General features: G+C 34.6%; 1 protein-coding gene and 1 long non-coding RNA gene across 6 annotated transcripts in view; both read left to right on the top strand.

Annotated features, from left to right (window-relative positions):
* CASK overlaps positions 1-15131 on the top strand; it is a 213041-nt gene that overhangs the window by 59004 nt on the left and 138906 nt on the right. The window lies entirely within an intron of this gene.
* Positions 2493-10703, top strand: LOC135309777 (uncharacterized). The gene is made up of 3 exons (XR_010369981.1): positions 2493-4306; positions 4385-4511; positions 10012-10703. It is a non-coding gene; the product is annotated as an uncharacterized LOC135309777 (long non-coding RNA).

Raw genomic sequence — 15131 nt, 5'->3', positions numbered from 1 at the left:
TTCAGTCAATGTGAAAAATTAGTTGGTTCAATCCCGGGCATTATTAATAATGTTATAAATAAGCACTTGGTCTATAACACATACATTTGTAACTTAGACTAAATATAGACTATTCTGCGACTATCAGAGCTATAAGCCTTAAAACAAACTAAAACTTTTCGACTCAAATTCTAATTGGATTTGATTGTTTCTAAAAAAATGAAGGTCATCAAACCAAAGATCCTTCTAAGATTTTTTTATAAGTGCCTACGTTATTCTAAGCGTGTTAATTGAAAATCGTATCATGTTTTATATAATATCTTCGAACTTAATAAAAACCGTCAAATGATTTGTGAAATATTCTTCAGCCTTCACTTTATTAAAAAATATATTGCGCCGTAGCCAGTATACAAAGCTGTACAATATGGTGGTAGAAACAAGAGCGACACGACTCGCTTATCGCCTTTTCGCTTCACTAAATTCATGCTGAAGTGTTTACGGCATCTACGTTTTGGGAGTTGGTGAGAGCCTATTCTAATGGCTAATCTTTGTTTCCTATGATTTGCGATTGGACCTGATATGGAGATATATTATCTTATGTGTGTGGCATGCGAGCTATGATTTATGTCGCTAGTGAAATACCCAAGAGAAGGGGAGGAAGTAGAGGAAATCATGGTTTACGACCCATATTTTGTCTGAAATATGCAAAAGCTGCTGCTAAAGTCTCGTTACTAAAATTTACTTGTTACTTAAAATAGTGATTGACTTTATACCTGGAGCGTTATCCTTTTACCAACGTAACAAACTTTAACATTAGGTTAACACATGCTAGGTTTAAAGAGCTTATTCTCTTGCATATACGAGTTTCACGGCATATAATGCAAGTTTCTGTCCATATATATATTAATTAAAAATCAGCAGTAAATTAAAATTTTGTTATATATGCAATATTTTGGGTTAATCAGTTTTTGTTGCTTGATTATTTCGAATATGTATTTGTGATATTAAGTTTTGACGCTTTTAATGTTTGATTAAGTAAGAAACATAATTTATTACATAGGTATGGGAACACAAACATCACATAGGTATCGGAGTGAATTAACTACCGATATTATTTTAGTTTGTAGTAATCAATTTGAGAAAAAAGTTCTTGTAAAATCCAAAACAAAACTCTGCTGTTATTTACCTAGTGCACGACATTACACATTTATACAAAAAAATTGATGGATGTTACTGAATTATATTTCTATTAATTGTAACCAGGATATGATAAATATACATTAACCTTTATGAAAGAGAAGGTAATAACAATACAATCTTCACTCTTATCTAAAATTCATATGAACGACGGCAATAAAATACCATACGAGTACACCGATTGATTGTTTCTGATTGCCGACTGCGATTGCAATTCCAGATATTGTGATTTCAACCGAAATGAGCAGACACGGCGCCACATTATTAATTTTGTTTGTTGCAGTTGAAATAGCATTTGCTATTAGATATAGTAGAAAAAATTTTAGAGGACATGACTATCTCAAAGATGGACGTAAGTGAATTATATGTACCTTAATAATTACCAAGTCGACAGCTGTAGAATTATTCAGCCATTAATTTTATTTTTAAGTTTTAATGTTTTTACCTGTATTAATTTAACACTTATTATCATACATCTATATTATTTAATTAGACTGATTCTTCATTTCTTTAATTGAATATGGAGTCTACAAAATGTATGTGCTAATTCAATTCGGCATTATCTGAAAGGCGTACTGTCTCTCAGAGAATGTCTGCAATGCTAAATGCAAATTCGCCAGAAATTCCCCGACTTGCTCCAGTGGCGTCTAGTCCACAATCTGCTTTTACTAGTGTTAGTTTATTGTTCCTGGATAAGGATTGAGATTTGAATTCATGATTTCGATGTATTCTTCAAGATGTATTATATAAAGATAGCCTTTATTCACAATCTTTTGCATTTTACAATAAATGTTACATCTGCTTTATCATTTGGCAGACAACGGTTGATTGATTATCTTGCGTTCCCGCATAGGCCTTCCCAAGTGGTGTCCCAAATCTTGGTCTCTTGTTTTCCACATCTAGGTCTTCCCTGCCACTGTATTTATATCATCTTCCCACCTACGATGTTGTCTGCTTGGTTTCCGTGTTTTAATGATTTATTAATTAATATTATTTCAATATAACTAATTCTCGTTTAACAGAGTTCTACACTTTTATAATAATTGCAATAGTTGATAAAATGTACAATTTCCAGGACCTGTGGATGGGCCTTTTCCGTCTAACCTGGGTAACGTACCGTACTTTTGCTACCAGGCACCGTCTAAAGGACCCTGTCAACAGATGCAATTTAGATGGTTCTTCGACTTGGTGAGAAGGGAGTGTATGCCTATGTTCTATTCTGGATGTGGAGGCAACGAGAATAGGTTCAACAGTAAAGCGGAGTGCAATTTGTATTGTGGACAGAGAAAAGTCACAGGAGTACTATGAGTTTTGCGATAAGTGAAATAAACGTTATTTTTTTCCATGTTTTATTCTGCTATAGACCTTTTCGAAGTAGTGTGGCGTGTGGTTCCGCCCTAGAATAGGACCACTCCATATTCTTCCGCGGATGTCGTATACGAGGCGACTGAGGGACACAGCCTAGGCAGCTGATAGGAAACAATAGCATTTCCAAGGAGGGTAGACCAAAGCCAAATTTTCAAATATTTAAGGATTTTTTTACTCTGGGCTTTGCTGCTTCATAACCCCAAACGCAACCGGTATTCTTTATCATACTGGTTTATTTCGCAAGCCATATATTATTTATCACCATACAATTCAACAGATCATGGAATGATATCAAAGCTTGTCAATTCAACTATTGGTCTATAGCATAAGCAAATGGATTTCATCATCCTCATCATCTCAGCCACAAGAAGTCCACAGCTGGACACAGGCCTCTCCCAAATACTTCCAGGTATCGGCAAGCGCAGCGCTAGTCATCCACCAACCAAGTGGACTGACAATATCATAAAAAGTCGCAGGAAGACGCCGGATGCAAGATGCTATTAATCGGTCATTGCAGAAGTCTTTGGGAGAGGCATTCTAACTGTGTTTGATGCTTAGAAATGAAACTGCAACTGGACACGTCTGGGACCATCAATTCAGCTAGCATTTACGATGCGAGCTCAATTTATAGTTGTACTGTCTCTGATACTCTGTAGGGGACACTAGTCGATTCAATTTCTGAATTTCGATTCGATTGACATTTATCGTCTTATTATATAGATACAAGAGCTAACATGAATATGTATCTTTCTAACAGTTCCAATATTTAACCTTCAATTGATTAATACGCCTTGTTTTCGTTTGTCTTTAACGTCCTTTAATAAAATAAAGGAAAACCGACATTGTCGTCTGCGACATTATACTCATTAAAGCGTCATAAACACAACCACAAGTATAAACAGTAAACTGCGTAACTTGAAATTACCTTGTCGTTGACTTTACCACAAATGAAACAGAGTAACAGAAGGCACATCCTATTTCCTACAATGTTTTCTGCATCTCTCTCTCTCTCTCTCTCTCATCCTCGCGTGTTCCCGATTACATTCGGAGCTGTGACGCCCCGAAGCCAACGGTTCAAAAATCAACCATAAAAGTTTTGAAGATTTAGCTGGCTGGCTGACATAAACCTTCTTTGGAGATGCTCTTGTTGCCCATCAGCTGTTAAGGCTTGTCCCTTACTCGCCTCGTACGTTCAACATCCGTGGGAGGATTTGGAGTGGTGCTATCCTAGGGCGGGAACACACACCACATCGTTTTCTGTGTATGGTCATTATTTACTAAAATATTTAGCATCACTGAAATGAAAAATGGAATAATTTTCGCTGAGCAAGTCCGTTAAATCCAATTACAAATGACAAAACAAAGGGAACTCCAATTTATTTATCATTCGAATAGCTCGGGAAATTGAATGAAAAGGACATCCATTAGAAAATCATTAACGAAGAGAACTTTGTGGAAGTGAACGTAATAAAAGTTTGTACGAGTTTTTTTTGTGTCGTCTAAAAGTGACATAAACAAATTTGCCCGAGATTATTACAAATGTTTTTTATAGTTTCCGAGAATGTCACTTACATTTGAATGTTAAAACTTGGATTATGAACTACCTGAACGGCATTTAACTTTTTAATTTATGTTCGCTACTGCCTTACAATGTTGAATTTTTATTTAACAGAAGAAAATACAAGAAATTGTAGCTGAATCGTAATTTAAGTTTTACAAGCATTTAGGTAGTTCGTTCGTAGTATGGAATTACATTACTTACGTAAATATAATTTTATTGTAGTTGACTACTTCATGCATGCTATGTTGTTAGTTTGAAATATAACTTTGTTGCTTACAGCATAATATAAAGAAGTATATGGATTGAAATAAAGAGATCTCTTCCAGTCAACCGGTAAACGAAAAAAGAAATACATAAATGAGAGTTTGGGAGGTTGGGCACACAGTAAGAGGAACAGTAAAGAAATGTATGTATCATATGCTAAACATCGCTTATGTATCTGTTTGAACTTATATTGAAATAATATTTTTTTAATATGCAAATTATAAATATTTGACAAAAAATATTCAGCACGGAAACTTAATAATTAAATTTTATATTTCATTCAATTCCTCCCATCTTTCGGTGCTCTGCCCTTGCCAACTCCAGTTTTATTAAGGTGCACAAAGGCGTAATGTTTCTTTTTAATTGGGGTTCCGTGGAAGGTAAATTTTTGCATTAGAATTCCTGCCCGCTATACGCCTTAGCTTAATTTTGAGTTTGTGTATATTTCCTTAAGACGATGTTATATTATGGTTGGATGATGCTTGCTCTCTTTTAAAATTTTCATTCAAGATTTTAGAATTAAAGTGTATTATTAAGACTTATAAAGTTCTATTGTCTCTTTGACATATATATTATCATAAAAGTAAATGAGATCTATATTAAAATCATAGTTTGTTCTCTACCGCAACAACGTGGTTTAAATATATTTTATTTACTTCTGCATCGACGAAGTGGGTTACCTAGCGCCTAAGGATCAACGTTTCGTGGCAAAAGTTTGTACGTGCTTCCGTGTCGTATCGTAAATCTTTTATGTGTCTTCAAATGGTTAAAACAATACTTGTGACATCAAATACAGTTTGGGAGGTTTGTCTACTTTATTTCATCGAAAGACTTTGCTAGCTTCTAGTTACTTAATAATTTGAATTGATAGACTTATCATTAGTTTTGTCTTGGATTATTTCAGTTTAATCATAGGGTGTTTTTATCTAAACAAGACCTATTCTCGCCTATAACACGAAATGAATTATACTTGCAAGCAGGCACGTGGATATCCAATTTTCCATCAAGTTGATTTCATCCTTTATACATAAATGAATGCTAACAGCATTAAAATTACTTTGGTTCAGTAGGACCTAAGTAAATGAATTACTCGCTCCCTTGTTTAACAAAGGCCAAATATATTCTGGCTTCATTTGAATATAACTCTGCAAATTTAACATATGCGGAGCAATTTTTGAAGATACTCCGCCTCGTGCCTATTCGTACAGTCTTCATGCAAGTCAAGTTATCTTGCATTAACTGATGACTCACTCTATGTAACTGTACGAACGATAGCATAGAATTTTTTTTTATTGATCAAACAGTACGTATTCGTGCGAAGCGCAAGGCGCAAGCTATTCTTTTGAATTCTCCAGTTGGTGACGTATTCATTTTAATTTAGTAAATTGAAAATTTGTTCGTTTCTGTATTAATTATTCAAATTCGGAAGTAAATAAATAAATGTACACGCGACGTCCCACACTAAGCACTAGGGTTGTATCGCGGATGCGAAGGACACAAACACAGAAACGGGCAGAACACATCCAGAACCGCAGACAAATATTTGTGATCACAATTAGAATTATGAGCTCACACTGTGAATTCTTTCGAATTGTTTCGAACCAAGGTCTTCCAATACGCGCGTGACCACTACGCCACGGATGTTTTGAAGTAATTTTTTTCTTGCTACATAAGAAGTCTTGGTTTCAGATCGCTTTGGGTTAAGAGGGTTCCTTTTACCATTATTAATATGACGAAGTTTTATAATCTTACTATAATCAACAATATAATCAAGGCGTCACAATAATATGTATGAATCATTCTACCGGGCGAAATAGAAGTTGTAAATTTATAGACGCCATATCTTTAAACGCGTGTGGCTTAACGCTTTCGGTGGGTTTATTGCGGGTCGTACATTACCGAGGTCAAACATTAGTAGATCGTATCAAACTGGTGTCGACTTCCCAGATAAATTGGCGGGAATCTAACCCAGTCGTTAGAGAGTCTTGTATTAGTTTTGTGTTTATATCTGAATGGTTTTTATACGATTATCTAAAATATGACGTCCAAGGGTTTAGATAAAATATTTAATATAAGAATATGCTAGGAATTTCGTCAATACTAATGTTGTCTACTGCGGTTTTGTGTCAGCTATCAATTTCAGCAGTTAATATTTCCAATCGTTTGTACATTTTACATTGACAATGTTGACCAGCATCAATGGGAAATGAGAAATAAAAGAAAGAAAAGCCTAAGATCCAATATTATATTAATATCATTCAATACCGACGCTGCCTACATAGCATTGGCGTGAAATTACATAGGAATCCTATCCATTTTTATTAGCAACGAAGTTTGACCCATTTTCTGTATCAAAGCAGAAAATAAAACCCAGGCGCGTTGTTTGGCACATCGTGAATATTCTATCAAGTTTGGTTTACGGAAATGTGACTGATGCTCCGCTCCCTGCGATCTGGAATTTGTGTAAAACCTTCGAAAATGTTGGAATGTACGTACGTACATTTGACCGTATCTATTTACCTGCTATTACGACATACGTTAATATACTAACTCGGACTAGCTGACCCAGGGCTTAAGAAAAAGTACCCTATGTGTACCCAGGTTGTATTCTACCCGTGTACTAAACTTCATAACAATCGGTTCAGTAGATTTTGTGTGAATGAGTAACAAATATACATGCACACATCCTTGACATACGTCTTTTTCTTCAGAGATCATATTTCATTCAACGCGTGACATAAAAAATCATGTCCATGTCGTAAACCGTTGGGAAGTTCCCTCATCAAGATCCGATCCTAAGTGCACTGGTAATGCATATCACAATAATGCATCGCCATCAAATATAACCAGATTTCAGCTCAATCGTTTGAAGACATCTGCTTTAAAATTGAGTTGCAAGATTCCACCCGAACAAACACACTTACCCTTACATACCAGTTAAATAAAAGCTTGTAAAAATACATTCTATGTTGACTAAATTAGAAAATAACATTAAAGTTTCCTACTAATATTATAAATGCGAAGGTTTGTCTGCCAGGATTACATGCCTAAACCACTGGGCCGATTTCAATTAAATTTGGAATAAGCATGATTTGTAGCTACCGCGAGCGGAGCAGCGGGCGATAGCTTAGTTGGTACAAACATATAAGAAACGTTTACATACCTATTTGTCCCAAAAATGTAACATTTTGTTGTCCCTGCTCTGACCCACTTTACTACTCATTAACGTGTGGACGCTGCACCGGACACCACAACCACGGATGTTTACTTATTCAGCGCTTCGAGTAACTGTTTTTAGGGTTCCGTGCTTATAGACCAACTCCCTATCAATACGTACCGTTTGTTTTTTATTTATCTAGTTATTCTATAAAACGTATAATTAAGTGCTCTGAATATACATTTATAATAATAAATAGAATTCAAAATAAAGCATTTAATTTTTGTACTAAAAATATTTTATGTGGTTTATAAGAGAGATCAGGTTTTATAAAAATATATCATTTTTGACACAAGCTTTTATGATTGTCAGAAAGATTGGATTCAATGTGTGGTAAATAATCAGGTCCGTGCAGTAAACCGTTAGGAAGTTCCCACGTCTGGATCCTTTCCTGGATGCACCATCGTTATAATGCATTGTCATCCAAACTAAACGTGTGTACAAAATTTCATCTCAACTGGTTGAAGATATTTGCTACAAAATTGATTTGCACAAGATTCCACCATAGTTACATTGCAAGTTAAATAAAATAATGTAAAAACTGTATCATAGTACAGGATGTGATTTAGATCTAGCTGCTTTTATCTCAAATGACTGCGTGCGTACGTGACAACGCTGTGATTGCTTTTCATATAGTGGGCCGTATGACTACTTAATATTAGAAAAAAAATATTTTTCTGCCTTTCAGTAAAACGACCAATGAGAATTTGTTTCTGTATATTTTTCCGTCATGTTTTGGCCGAATCTTATTTGGTGCGGAACCCCTTATTTACAAGCTTGCTATTCAATTTTATCTTTTTATGCTAAAATCTTGTTTGGGGATTAAATACAAGATTTATTCACGTTTTTAACTAGGTCCCGTATGCAATCCTAGTTCATAGCAAGAATGTTTTATAAGCGTTAACAAGGTTCCGAATAGCCGTTTTATCTGATAAAAATGCTGGCTTACTTTGGGCCGCAGTTTTTAATTAGTTTGCTCATTTAAGATTTTAATAGAACGTGTTACCCTGACACAAATCCAACGTTATTCGATTATGAACCTTAGTGTTGTTGTTTAAGAATCAGATTTATTTATGATTATTGGTCGAATCAATTAGAACTCTACGGATTTTTCAAATTTAGCATTCTGATTCCTATTTCCAATTTTAATCGCCAAGTTGTTAATGTCTTAAAAAGTAGATAAAATTGAAAGAAAATATGGTTAATCCTAACTAATATTGTAAGTACGAAAGTAAGTTCGTTTGTGTCTCTTCACGCTCTATCTACTCAACCAATTTTCTTGAAATTTTGCATACATATAGTTTGAAATACGGAGAAGGACATAGGACCTTTCATCCCGGATAAATAGTTATTTTTCCGGGATGAAAGGTACCCATGTCCTTCTCGGTAGTATAGTTATACTACCGTGAGAATTCATAAATCAAAATCAAATCATTTATTCAGAAATTAGGCCTTCACAGGCACTTTTTCACGTCATATTCTAAATTAAATGATGTTTACTAAAGCTACAAACTACTAGCATTTCGGAGCGACCACTGCTGAGAAGAAATGCCGAAAGAAACTCATTCAAACAGTGTTGGTCCCTATTATGCCAGAAGGGCTTACCATTTTTTAAATATTTATATATAATTTTTTATCTATACTATATATATTATAGAAACATATTATGATTTTTGATGAATATTTTTTAAAAGATCGAGCTGACCAGTTCCCCCCGGCAGCACCCGTTCACGAGTTGACGCGTGAGTCAGCCATCGCGAAGCTCAACCACAATAGAGGGAACCTCCCGACCCGATCCACGACGCCGCTATCGGTTTGACCATTTTAGTGTGCATGACATAAAGAGTAAATAAATAAATCTTTTAATTTTAGGCAATAACATTAGTAATTGTACAATACAAAATAATTACTCAACTTCCTACTAAAGTCAAAGTTATATTTTTCGTCTCTCTATGTCATATGATTTTTGTATAAGAAGGTTGAGCAATACTTACCTTGAAGCCCGTTTGCACTTTGTAAGAGGTCGAAATTCCTTATTTTATTGGACAGGGGGTGAAAGGCGTAAAACATAACCCCACTTAAGTAATGGGTCGACGTTTTACACGCTTCTATCTAGATTTGTTAGAGGAAAATGCACTCTCTCCCTTTTTTAGATGCTGTTTGAGTATTTGTTGAGCGCAATGGAAAGGAAAATTCATTCTTCATTTGTTTGCGTTTCTAGTTGAATTGGATCTTATGTTAATTAGTATTAGTGTTATACAAGCTTTTATTTAAATTGCAATGTATTTTATGTATGTATGAGAGGTAACGATGTTCGCGTATGGAATCTTTGCAACTCAATTTCAAAGAAGATGTCTTTTAGCGCTTGTTTGAAAAACATTTTTGATTTATCGATAATACTAATGTTATTTATTGCTTGTTTCAGGTAATGGAGCATGAGGGAAACTAATAGTCTCTTTCGCGAATGTATGTAGGTATTTCTTTATTACATACTAATCTCCCTGCATTATTGAAATATTACTTTTTTCCATCCTCTCGTAAGTAGCACAGTCAACTTGTCAAGTTCGCTGCAAGTTGCGAATTATCCTCTATTACTACCGCGTACCGACTCATGCACAAGATAACATGTTTTTAGACTGTAATTACAAGTGGAATACATTTGATATCATCATGGTCTACACATTTTCCATTTACTAGCTAGGATCTGTCTTATTATATTTGCTATACGATCCTGATGGGTATATCTTGACCTTAGTCCTAATGTGACGGATCTCGACTTTACGGCGAGAGACATAAACCTGGCTTCATTCGAGGGTCTGCAACGGTCTGATAAGTTCAGATTATTATTATTATGGGTCTCCGCATAATACACAAGATTGTATATCTAAATATAAAGTAAAACTTTGTATTTTACAAATAAAATTCTAGTATCGGAATGCCAAGATTCTCTTTGGGTCGCTGAGCCAACGAAGTATTTACAATTTCGCTCAAGTTGCGCTTTATGTTTCGATTTGTAGTTATTAGTGTTAGATTCAAACAGCAATTTCAATTTCAACAAACAAATTCAACAGCCAAATATTACAATAATTCCTTAATAACTAATTTACTAATTTTAAACTTTCGCGTTTCATTATTAATTGCGAAGTATAAAAGGTACGTGCGCGTTAAATACCCGTATTAAGCAATTTATTCCAATTACTTGATATTTTAGATCATCGGCATTCGCCTAACCTTTCTCATTTTATGTTTTAGTTTTTTTTTGTTTTTTGGGTTGGTTGTCTTAGTTTTTAGTCGTTTTTTTTGTTTGGGCAATGAAATTACATACAATTTTATTATTTCATTTCTTATATATTCATCACTCATATAATTCGATTTCCGAGTTTTTTTTTGATGTGTACTTACATTTCAAAACGGTGGAAGTCGACGACATCAGCACATTCATTTATTTTGGTTACCGTTTCATACGAATTCAGTTCCCGGCGCTTGCAATCAGTGACGTGCCGATTTCAACATTTTCAGCTTGTTTTATTCGCCGATAAATCAACGCTACTCGTAAACGAAAGCACATACACATCAAATAAACATACATACAAACATTCATTTCGTAATATCTGATCGAAAATCGACGAGTGATATATTTGTTGAGTTTCATCAAACTTTGCCTGTAGCGTTTTATGTGGAACTGTGTCGTGTATTCGTCAAATATTACCATCGTAGTAACGATGTACCTGGAGAAATATTAACGTATTGAATTAATCAGTATTTGTTAAGGGAACACAAGAGCAGATTTGTTTAATTGTTGGGTGGTCATTGAATAGGATAGGTTTATAATAATAACGAGTTATTAGGAAACTTAAATATTGATTCACTTTTGTCGTTGATGTCTTTATATTAATTGTTATTCCATGCAATTCTTTGGAAATCACGTGATTTTATATTCCACTGAAATAACAGATAAATAATAAATGAATATATAAGGACAAATCACACAGATTGAGCTGGCCCCAAAGTAAGTTCGAGACTTGTGTTATGGGATACTAACTCAACGATACTATATTTTATAACAAATTCATATATAGATAAACATCCAAGACCCGGGCAAATCAGTGGCATATATTTATCCTTCATCGTCTGATGATCCCTCTAATTGATGAATATATCTGCTGAAATATTACCGATATACAGAATTAATAATTTCACAAGTGTTTATGCGATCAAGATCCTATATTCCTTTTACATTTCTATTTTAGTAGATAATATCTACATGTGTTTATAGAACGTTATTTTTTGTCGCAGTTTAAAAATTAAACTGGAAGAAAACCCCGCAACAAAACTAATTATTCTTGACGCGAACATAAGAACTGTTGTTAATGAGAGCTTTGTTTAATAAGGTTTTGACGTAGACAAGCTTTTTTGTTAATAATTCTACTTTGGTGTCCTCTTGTCCTGAATCATAAGGAAGACCTTTTTAATGGAAATACAAGTGTTCAGTGTAATTATAAAATGGTTAGCCGTGCCGTCAGTAGTACGGTTTTGTATCATAGACAGACTTAAACTATAGATAAAATATAAATTCACTTTTCACATAATCTTTACATATAATAACTTAAGATGTAAATTTAATATTTATCTGTTCTTCAATTAAATATTTATTTATTTTCATGTCACAAAAAAAGTCTTAAGAATTATCGAAAAATAAGTTCCTATGCGTATAGGCAGACATCAGAAGAGATAGTGGGACGACCTGATAATGTTAATTCAAAATGGCAGCTCAAAAGTAGTTCTTATTTCCACTACAATTTCAACGAGATCAGGTGAAAACTTAACGTTAGCAGAATTTCCTATTTTATAGCTAGGTAGTTATAAAAAAATATCGAACCTGGGACTTTTCGATCCACATGCGGGCTTCTAAAACATTACACCACCACCCCTGACTATGTAGTTCTACGAAATTAATGGTACTATGTCATTATAAATGCACGTACTCGTAATATTTGTCAAAACTTGAATACATTAAGTGCACAAGTGGAGCTAAGTTAACTAATTCGTACGTAATGCGAACAAAGCACTGTGTTATCAAGTTTCACATAGAGAAATATGTTACATGAATACTTTATGCAGTTGTTGAGAGCAATTTAAAGTACATAGTTAACTGTTCTTTTTTTTTATTTAATTATACATTTAATCATAAGATTCCTTTCAAAGTCGTTTCACTACTATTAAAATTCGACTAGACTAAATTTGACGTTGGGCTAATACTGATTGCCAATGTGGTACCTCATCCCCAAACCATGGCATATTATGTCAATTTGTCGACTGTTCCACGTAGTGTCCTCTAAAATACCACGTAGATACTCCTTATCCATCAATAAGGTAGGCCAGTTCCCCAGCAGTTGACGGGGGACGTTTAAACGGAAGCGGTGGTGGTGTAATGGTTACGTCGCCCGCCTGTGGATCGAAAGATCTCACGTTCATATGCTTGTGCCATATGAGTTTGTATACCAATCCGACTCATCTATAGTAGTTTTCATAGACCACCACTTGCTTCCGGTGAAGGAAAACATCGCGAGAAAACCTGCACACTGGTGGACAGTTCAGTTCACTACTGTGTATGCGTTTACCTGGCACTAGATGGCGGTAGTAGTCGTAAAACTCACGTCAGATGCCTGTAGGCAACTTGAATAAAATCTGTCACCAGTGGTAGCGATAACACACTCGATATGATGATGAACGGCTGTTGATGTCGCATGTTTTACCGATCAATCCCAATGTTAATTAATCACTACCGCAGGCCGAGAGTTGTTCCCGTGGGAAATTCACGTAGGCGAAGCCGCGGTCAAAAGCTAGTTTAATCAAAAGCACAGTCTCAGCATAATAAACTCGACGTGTTTGTATTCTCACAAGTGCATACGAATACAACACAGAACAAGGAGACATCGTGTTCAAGGCTGTACTGTGCCGTGCTCGCCGTCTAGATACCGGTTACGAACGGCGGCCAGGAGAGCAATTTAAAACATTCAGCTTGTTGTTAGCTCATGAAAGCGAACAGTCTCGCGATTCTATCGGGAAAATATGTTCTACTTGTTGTATTATATCACAATGTGTGGCAAAAACATAAAACCATAAAAAAAAAGATTAGACTTAAGGCTTCTAAAAAAGGAATTCATTTTTAAAAATTAAGAAGTTCAGTTTTAGAAATTAAGAAGGACACAATAAGATTAAGAACACGATTTATTCACATTTTTTGATGATCTCCGTGGCGTGGTCATTACCACGTCTTCTGATTTCTTATGATCACAGATATTTGTATGCGGTTCTGGGTGTGATATGCTTGCTTCTGTATTTGTGTCCATTGGTCTCACTATAGAAGAGTTTAGTCTGTACCGTTGAGTGTTGTCAATTTGTTATTCGTTGCATTTTTGCATCACAATTTGCTTTCTTAACGAATTAAATTAGGCATGCATGTAGTCAAAGACCTCCTTTCAAACATAGGCTACTTTTATTTTTTCAATAAGCAGCCCACAGTTAACTATAATGGGGAGTGAAAGTTTGTAAGAAAATCGTGTCTGTTCATTGATTGCGCAGAGAAATTCACGAGGCGAAGCTGCGCACAAAAACTTAGTAGAATATAAATCCAATATTGTATTTTATTCCAAAAATGCTATAGCTGAAAACATCTGAGAATGACATGCAGTGTGGTGCAGCGTAGCTTTACCCGCTGCAGATAAATTTGCATATGAATGCCGAATCTCGAACCGAATACGACGAACGAGAGCACCGACGTGAAGTATAAACAATGTTAAGACCAAGAACATAGACGTAAGAATGTTTTCTTACGATGGAAGTAAAGTTTGGAAATTACGCCACAAGAAATATAGGTCTCTCTCTATCTAAAAAAATTTAAGCCATAATGTTATATAGCATAGTGTATTATGGCATAACGATTTTTAAGCATGTAACCCGTGGGTGTACGTGACGATTAAGGGATATAGCCATGGCAGCTCATAGGCAACAATACAATTCTCAAGAATTTTATTCAAATAACATATTTCTATATTGAAATGAATATACAATAAGAGATAAAATATATAGGTAACGTAAAGAAGACAAAGAAAAATGTTACGGCCGGCTTAGGCAAATGAATGAAAAACTTTTATTTTTATCTGATCTCATTTCACAGCATTTTAAAGCGTTCAAACTAAAAACATTTCAACAAAGGAAAAACAAATTGCTCCGATGGTATTGTTCTCTGGGACTTTTTATTTTTTTTCTTTCATCTTAAATCAAATTGTTGCGGTCACGTTAAAGTTTTTCATGATGATGCTTTCGTACTTTGAATATCGTTCAAAAACTTTTTATATATTTCTTTTGAAAATAAAAATGGTATACATATTTCGTCAGAGTTTTATTTATAAGGGCTTATTAAAATTTGTTTCAAATCAAATGGTTAATCATAAAAATAACGATTTAATTATTCATATTTTGCTTTATCGCATGTAGATATTATTCTGTTTAGGTATTGTTGAAATAAAAAAAAATTATACT

This window comes from Plodia interpunctella, chromosome 9, assembly GCF_027563975.2.
Source record: "Plodia interpunctella isolate USDA-ARS_2022_Savannah chromosome 9, ilPloInte3.2, whole genome shotgun sequence".
Taxonomy (NCBI): domain Eukaryota; kingdom Metazoa; phylum Arthropoda; class Insecta; order Lepidoptera; family Pyralidae; genus Plodia; species Plodia interpunctella.
The sequence above is the reverse complement of the archived record's forward strand: the minus strand, read 5'-3'. Positions and strand labels throughout refer to the sequence as shown.